Here is an 8,835-nt window from a genome sequence, read left to right on the forward strand (position 1 = left end):
TAAATTAAATGAGATGAGATGATTGCATATACAAATAGTTGATTTAAGAATATATGAAAAAAAAATTATGCATTAAAAATTGAATGCCCTACAATTTAACGAGTAGTATTCACTTATGAGCCATCACCCATTAGCCCAAATAGTCAACTTAATACTTATTATCAAGAAATTAAAAGACTTATTTTTCGAAAAAATGCATCATAATATATGGATATTATAAATCACATTTATATACTCATATTAATGGACATAACTAAGTACAAGTCAATAATATAATTCTAGCTCAAGTGATGATTTCAATTTATTTAAAATACAAATTTACAAAAAAATGACTTTAAATAATGAAATTAGATGCCTTACAATTCAAAAAGTTCAATGACATAATTCATCCATGATTGTGTCTAATCAAACCTTCATAATCCACTTATCAATTATTATCATCATATATATGTTTTTTTAAGAAATGCAAAATTATTTAGAATACATTTTTATCTCAAAAATTACATATCACATTTATGCACTCATATTAGTGCATTTTATATGTAAACAATGAATAACTCACTTTGTACCTTGTTGATTTTCAATATGATATGATTGCAGTTACAACCATTAATTGATTCAAGCATATAAATTTATGAAAACTATCAATTGAGAAATCACATATCTTATGCTTCAAAAATATCAAATCATTTACCTATGACACATTTCTCATTAGCCTTACTAGTGAATTATGCATTGTAAATAGTGAATAATGCACATAACATTTCTCAAGTAAATTATTATAATTTCTTTAGTAAGAATAGCACCTTTGTTTGCAAGTATTTTATTACAAGGCCTTCAACAACATTCATTCTTTTGTAAATCATCATATTAACTTGATTCAATATTAAAATAATTTTAGTAATTTAAAACCAATTAGAGATCATGAATAGGTCAAACATGGGGTTGTTATGTACAATAGTATCAATACACAAAAAGAGTGTGAAATCAAATTGTTAGAAGAAATTGATTTAAGCTAAATCATATTAGTATAGCAACTCTAACCCCCTTTCCCCCAACCTACGGGGGATTTGTTGATTGAATGATGGTGATGTGAAGATCTTATTGTAAATGACAACGATAAATATCCCTTGCATTTCTTTGAAACTAGTCTACTAAAACCTTAGTAAAATGTTCTTGTGCTCAATTTCCTATAGTCCCTATGTGCCTTTATGAACCACTAATGAGGGGGTCATCATTCATCTTCATAGCATGCACACATCCACTATAAAAGTTATACATTGTTGATCTAGGTATTTCAATAAAGTTAGGCACCATTGATCTATCTCCACTCATATCCAAGTACATCAAATGAGAGTTCTTAAATGGGTATTCAAGTCATTCCATTATGATGGACAATGTCACAAATTGAAGTAAACAAGAAACTTTAGTTGTGACTTCTTGTAAGTAGTGGAGGCAAGGGTTTCCAAATATTAGCACAGTTGATGGTAGTGTGGATATTGATCTCTCCTTGTCAAAATTGTCAAAACCAGTAATAGTCTCGATGTAGTTTTAGTGTCAACCAACTGTATGGAAAACCATGATTGATCATTACTTTCACTAAGAAGAGAAAATGATAAGCATTTTTAATGGGGAAGAAATAAGTGTGAAACATAAATCATGTATTTTAGTTGAAATTTATATAAGTCCCCGTGTTCTTTAATTATTAAATACTTAATGTAAATACAAATAAATTATCATTAAGATATTGATTTTGAATATTAAATATGTATTAAAAGGCATTCATCTATCACACTTGATTTTTCATGTAGTCTGAATAAACCACTTAAAGTTTATTATCAATTAATTCTAATTACTTTTGTATAAGATATATCTTTACTTACATTAATAGCTTTATTTCAAAAAGAAATTACAATTATAAACTTATATGAATACATATAACTAAATGAAATTCAATAAATAACTTTTGAGTCTTGTTGGATTCTATGAGATTATTTTAAGTACAAATAGTTTATTTAAGAATTGAAATCTACAAAATGTTAATATTGATTGGAAAATCATGTCATATGGTGAAAAAAGTTTAAAGGCATCCATTTATGGCCCATCTCTTGAATGAGCTTAAATAGTCTACTTAATGCTCATGGTGAAGTCATTAATCCATGTTTTATTAGAAAATTCATTTTCTTTACATGGTTTTTTATTCTAGAAATAGCAATTTCACATTTATACATTCATATTAAACCACATGATAGTTAAATAAAAATCAATTAATGGTTTCTTGACTTATTGACTTATATGACATGATTGCATATAGGAATAATTGATTTAATAATGCATAGTTAGAAAAAATTGTCAATTCAAAATAGAATAAACCAGTTAGAACTCATAAATAATTGATTTTAAATTATTAATTTTCTAAAAATATATATTTTTTACTTACATTGAGATCTTTATTTCAAAAATAAATTCCATTTATACATACATACATACATACTAAATATAATTTAATACATACTTGTCTTGTTGGTTTCTATGAGATTATTTCAATTACAAATAATTTATTTAAGAATTGAAATTTACAAAATGTTAATAAAGGCGGTAAAATCAAATACCATATGTTTCATAAAGTTTAAATACATTTATTTATGACTTGTACCTTGAAATAACTTTAACAATCTATTTAACATTCATTACCAATTAATTATTCCATGTGTTGTTGGGAAAAACATTTCATATTACATGGAGTTTTATTTAAAAAAAAAAGTGTCACATTTACACACTTAGATATATGGCTTTATATAAACCACTTAAAACTCATTATCAATTAATTATAATTTGTTTTGTAAAATATATATATTTACTTACATTAAGAGTTACATTTAGAAAATGCATCACATTTACGAACTTCTATCAATGGATATAGCCAAATAGAATTCTTCAACTCATATTGGATTCTATGAAATTATTTAAACCACAAATAAATTATTTAAGAAATGAATGAAAAAATGCTAATATGGATTAGAAAATCAATGTCTTATGGTGCAAAAAAGTTTAAATACAACGATTTTTTATCCATCTCTTTAATGAGTCTAGATGGTCCACTTAACACATTGTTAATTAATTATTCCATGTTTTATTAAGAAGAGAATTTTGTTTTTCATGGAGTTTTGTTTCAAAACAATACAATATGATATTAATACAATCTTAATAAATTCCATGATAGACAAATAAAAGTCAATAAATGGATTCCTTATTAATTAAATGAGATGAGATGATTGCATATACAAATAGTTGATTTAAGAATATATGAAGAAAAAAAAATATGGGTTAAAAATTGAATGCCCTACAATTTTACGAGTAGTATTCACTTATGAGCAATCACCCATTAAGCCTAAATAGTCCACTTAATACTTATTATCAAGAAATTAAAAGACGTATTTTTCGAAAAAATGGATCATAGTATACTCATATTGATGGACATAACTAAGTACAAGTCAATAATATAATTCTAACTCAAGTGATATGATTTCAATTTATTTAAAATACAAATTTACAAAAAAATGACTTTAAATAATGAAATTAGATGCCTTACAGTTCAAAAAGTTCAATGACATAATTCATCCGTGATAGTGTCTAATCAAACATTGATAATCCACTTATCAATCATTATCATCATGTATATGTTTTTTTAAGAAATGCAAAATTATTTAAAATTTATTTTTTATCTCAAAAATTACATGTCACATTTATGCACTTATATTAGCGCATTTTATATGTAAACAATGAATAATTGACATTGTGCCTTGTTGATTTTCAATATGATATGATTGCAGTTACAACCATTAGTTGATTTAAGCATATAAATTTATGAAAACTATCGATTGAGAAATCACATATCTTATGCTTCAAAAAGATCAAATCATTTACCTATGAAACATTTATCATTAGCCTTAATAGTGAATAATGCATTGTGAATAGTGAATAATGCACATAACATTTATCAAGTAAATTATTATAATTTCTTTAGTAAGAATAGAACCTTTGTTTGCAAGGAGTTCTATTTCAAAACTTATATTTCACATTTATATATGGTTATTGATACATATAAGTAAACATAAGTCATTAATAATAACATGCCTCAATGGTTCATGTAAGATAATTTGAATGGAAAACAATTCATTTAAGAACACACACACGCGTGCACACACATCTTAGAAAAAAAATCGATACAACAAAGTCATTGCAAACAAAATTATAAATAATAAGAAATATACATATTAATATAATTGGCATCCCATATATTTCAAAAAATATAAAATCATACAAATTGATTCAACAAAAACTATGTCCAAAATGTATTGAAAAATTGGAATGTACTTTTCAACAAATTTATAAAGGAAATTATGTCCATCAACTACAATGAAGTACATGTTCTATTGAACATTTGAATGTACTCATGGTTTTGTTTGATATGATGAAGTGTCTTAAGAAAGGGGAATAAAACTTGCAGAAGCCACATATCTTGCTCTTTTCCTATATATGATTTTATCAAGATGTGCTTTGATCGGCATCCGATGAATTGAGAACTATGATTTTTTGTATCTATTAGCAATACATTTGATTCTTCATAATTATCTCCATATTGGGACCACACGTCAATCAACTTTCTCTCATAAAATTGTCTTGTTCTCCCTGCTTCCAATTTTGTTTGCAAATGACAATGAGACATGTCCCATGCAAATTTAAATTCCTCTATATCAATATTTTATTTTTCAAGTACTTTTCGGATGTACTTGTCAGTGACATTTAATGTCCATATTGCGACATCATAATTTCTTAAGCAATATTTTAATACTTCTGACTGAAAAGGCCTTAAAAAAAGACCTATCACCAAACTGCCAATCTGGTTCTCTTTGAATATGAAAATTTTGTTCATCTTTGGTGTATGATTGGAAGAATACTCCTTCCATTTCAAATATCAACAACATCTTCTGACTTGTAGTAATGCCCATCTGCATCTACATTGTGACCACATGTATGATATTAACATATCTTCACTTCAACACTTCATTTCTTAAGGACATAAAAACCTATCATTTTAAAAATGATGTTAATATTTATTATGAATTATTTCCATTTGTATGCTAAGGTAATTTTACAATGAGTTCATAGTATCACAAAATACAAATACAATTGCCCCATTAAAATGAACAAACAAATAATATGTTTAATTTATACATACAACCTAATACCTTTATTTAATTTGTATGGAATAAAAGTCTTATAAGAATGCATTGACCCACCATTTAAATCAATGATTTTCAGACTTATCATTATTTATTTAATTGCAATTGAAAAATGTAATTAGAATGGTCTAGTGCAAGTAAACAAACTAATTATATATTATTTTTCACATACAATATAATACAATTTTTAAATTTCAAACCTAATTAATTATATGTTAATTTATAGAGTTTCTACCTTAGTTTCTTTTGGTGCTTCTTTTAGTACAAATTGTATGTTTATTGTTGGTGCTACATACAACTTAATATAGTTTTTCAACTTATATGGAATAAAAAAGGTTATAAGAATGCAATGGGTCATCCTTCACATTACTAATTTATAAGAGGTATAACAATAACTTAAACCACATTTAAAGCAAATAATTGTAATGATCTAATTAAAAAAAATAGACCAGTTATCTATTAATTTTACATACAATGTAATCCATTGTAAAAAAAGAATATAGCATGGGAAATTTTGATATGAAAACATTAAATGACCATTCATCTCACCAAAAATAAAGAAAATAAAAATATTTTATTTTTGGTAATGACAAACCAAATCAACAATTCTTTTATTAGTGTTGTGAAATAAAAATAATAATTCATGATGTCATACATATAATAGCATGAAATAGACATCAATAATCTTAAGGTACTTCTAAATGTAATTGAACATCCTTCAAAATAACTCGCACATCCGTAGCCTTGTTGATTTTATGCAATATTCTCCATAGCTCATTGATCAACCAATTATCCCCTTGATTTGCTCCAATGAATGGAGGGGAAAGAATCACATTTTCGTTTGGATTCTCTTTCACTCTCTCAATTAAACAATCAACTATAATAGTATTGGTTGCGTTATATTGGATATGAATTTCCCACACTTTTTTCAATGATTTAGTGTGTATAACTTTCGTTGGATTGTCAATGACCTTATGTCCCTTTTGTGGTTTACAGTCTGAAGCAGTCCACTTAAACAAAAGTTTATCTTTTAATGTTTCTGAAACAAACTTTTTTAGAAATCTTGTTGTGCTTTGTTTCAAAGCTGTCGTCCAAATTGCAATGTCAAGAGATTCATTTTTAAAACACATTTCAAAAAATGATTTTTCATGTGGATGAATCCAAAATATTTTTTTCTCTATTGTGTAATCAGCATCAGCTCCCATTTTCTCAATATGCCCTTTGTTTGTTGCTTCATCATCGATGCTATGATAAAAGATGTCCTTTAATTCAAAAATAACTAGTTTCTTTTCAGTTATTTTGACTGCAACACAATGGAAAATAATCTAGTCAAACCATTTTATTCATGTTACAAAAATTACTAAAAAAATTGTTGAAACGATACACTTACCTTGAGAGGTTTTCGCGCTATTTATAGATGAAAAAATAATTCCTTTTATCATCTTGATAGAACCTATAGTAAACATATTAAACCTTCAATCAAATACCAATTGTACTTCCTATTAAACCTTCAATCAAATACCAATACCAAGAAAAACATTAGTAATGCAACCTTTAAAAAGAAAAACACACACACACACACACCTTTAACATTATTTTGATTGTTAATTTTATCTTTTTTATGTGTTCCTATAATAAAAATATACAACGTTATGGTAGTTACAAGAATTAGAGTTTGAAGAATAATAAGATAAACAATAAGACAAGTTATAAGTATCTGATATGACAATATCTTCATATTTGTAACATTGCACCTCATCATCATATTTGTTACCTTTAGCTATCTACAAATTAAACATATAAAATATTTTGAATTGTGAAAATGAATAGAATCATTAAATAATAAGGAAAACAAGTGGACAAATTATAAGTACCTGACGTTATATTTTGTTCTTGATTAAAGTTTTGTTTAACTTTCATTTGATCAATGTCTTGGTTCTCCTTTCTTGTCGCTATAATAAACATAAAAAAATGTTATAAATTGTGACGATGAACAAAATTCATTAAACAACTATACAAAAAAAGAATCATCTATAATCGTCCATAATAATATTTTGGTCTTGATTGTAGTTTTGTGGGACAACCCCCTAGTCATTATATTCATTCTCTTTATTTCCAACTACAATCAACATATGAAATGATATGAATCACCATAATAAAAATAATAATTTATAATAATAATAATAAAATAAATAAAAATGATAGAGTTATGTTGACTAATACCCATTTCTATCTCCATCGTTCCATGGTCACTGTCTTGATTAATTCCATTCATCTCATAATTCCCTGTAATAGTCATCCAAAAATGTTTTTTTTTTCTCAGTAAAACTATGCTAAGTAATTATATTATGTACAAAAGATCATTACAAGTAGTGAAACAGTTTCCCCATGGCCCTCTGTAGCACAATGGGTTGGCAGCTGGCTTTAGCAGAGAGATGTGTCCAAGCTGCCACAAAACTAATCAAGATTTTCTTTTTTTACATTAACCTTGCCCACACAGGGGCTGTGACACAAAAAACCACCCTCGCAGGGGCGACCGTGGACATGTGAAATCGCCCAGAAAAGACTTACGGACTGAAACGAAGTTACAAAAAGACCTGCAGACGAACTAAAGACCCACACAGAAACATTTTGATTTATCCTAAACATAGAAAACGACCGAGACAGAAGACCTTAGAACTGGACCTGGGCAAAAAGATGGATGACGGAGCCAATGTCTGCTACTCCTCCGGTTCCTCCTCAATGATCGGGACCCAACCATATTCTTTCGGGAGGCCTGCTCGTTCTTCTCCCACCTTGGACGTCGACGCCTCCTGCGTCTGAGGCTGGGCGGGTGCCTTCTCAGGTGCTTCCATTGTATTTTCCTCAGCCCTTCCCGATTGGTCGTCGGAGGGCGTTTCTCTGCCGTTTGAACCCTCGTCATCCTCCTCTGAGTCCCTAATGAAGAGGACTGAAATATGTGCACTGAGGTGCCCCAAGTTAAACACTGCGGTGCCAAACGCTGGAAGCGCTGGTGGTCCTTCAGCTGGGTTGCCCGTGTCCAAGAATTGTGATGCCTGCAGGTGGGGAGTTCCAGCCCGTCTATAACAGTAGCAGCAGCAACAATGGTGGTGAGCATCCGCTGCTGGAGGGCGGGAGGAGCTCCCATGACCACTTCCGCGTCTGCATGGCTGCCTTTCTCTTGGTTTAGCCATGGTGACAATGGAGCTGGCTGAGTGAAACAGAGCTGCCAATTCAGGGCTTCTCTTCTCGTCACCTGAAAATAGTGTTTTGAAGCCCCTTTCTTGAAAAGCAGAGAATTCAGAGTTCTCAGCGTTTGCCAGAAGGCAGAGAATGTCCAGGCTCGAATGGTGTGACTCCATACCTTCAACCAACATAAATCCATTAACATTCCATTGAATCTTGAGTGCCATGAATGCGCCCTGCCCTCCCATCTATCCGTCTTTAATTTCATTAAGCGTTCTGAGCGGGGGCCTGCACATTTATTGCTGTGGCGGCGTCCCTGGTATTCTCCCGCTGGCTGGATCATGTCATCACATGCTGGCCATGTGGATTGGCACTTTCTCCTGTGCTTACACCCGCATCCGGG

This window comes from Pinus tabuliformis, chromosome 2_2 (genome assembly GCF_031772625.1).
Source record: "Pinus tabuliformis cultivar Carrire ecotype Pingquan chromosome 2_2, CPIR1, whole genome shotgun sequence".
Classification (NCBI taxonomy): domain Eukaryota; kingdom Viridiplantae; phylum Streptophyta; class Pinopsida; order Pinales; family Pinaceae; genus Pinus; species Pinus tabuliformis.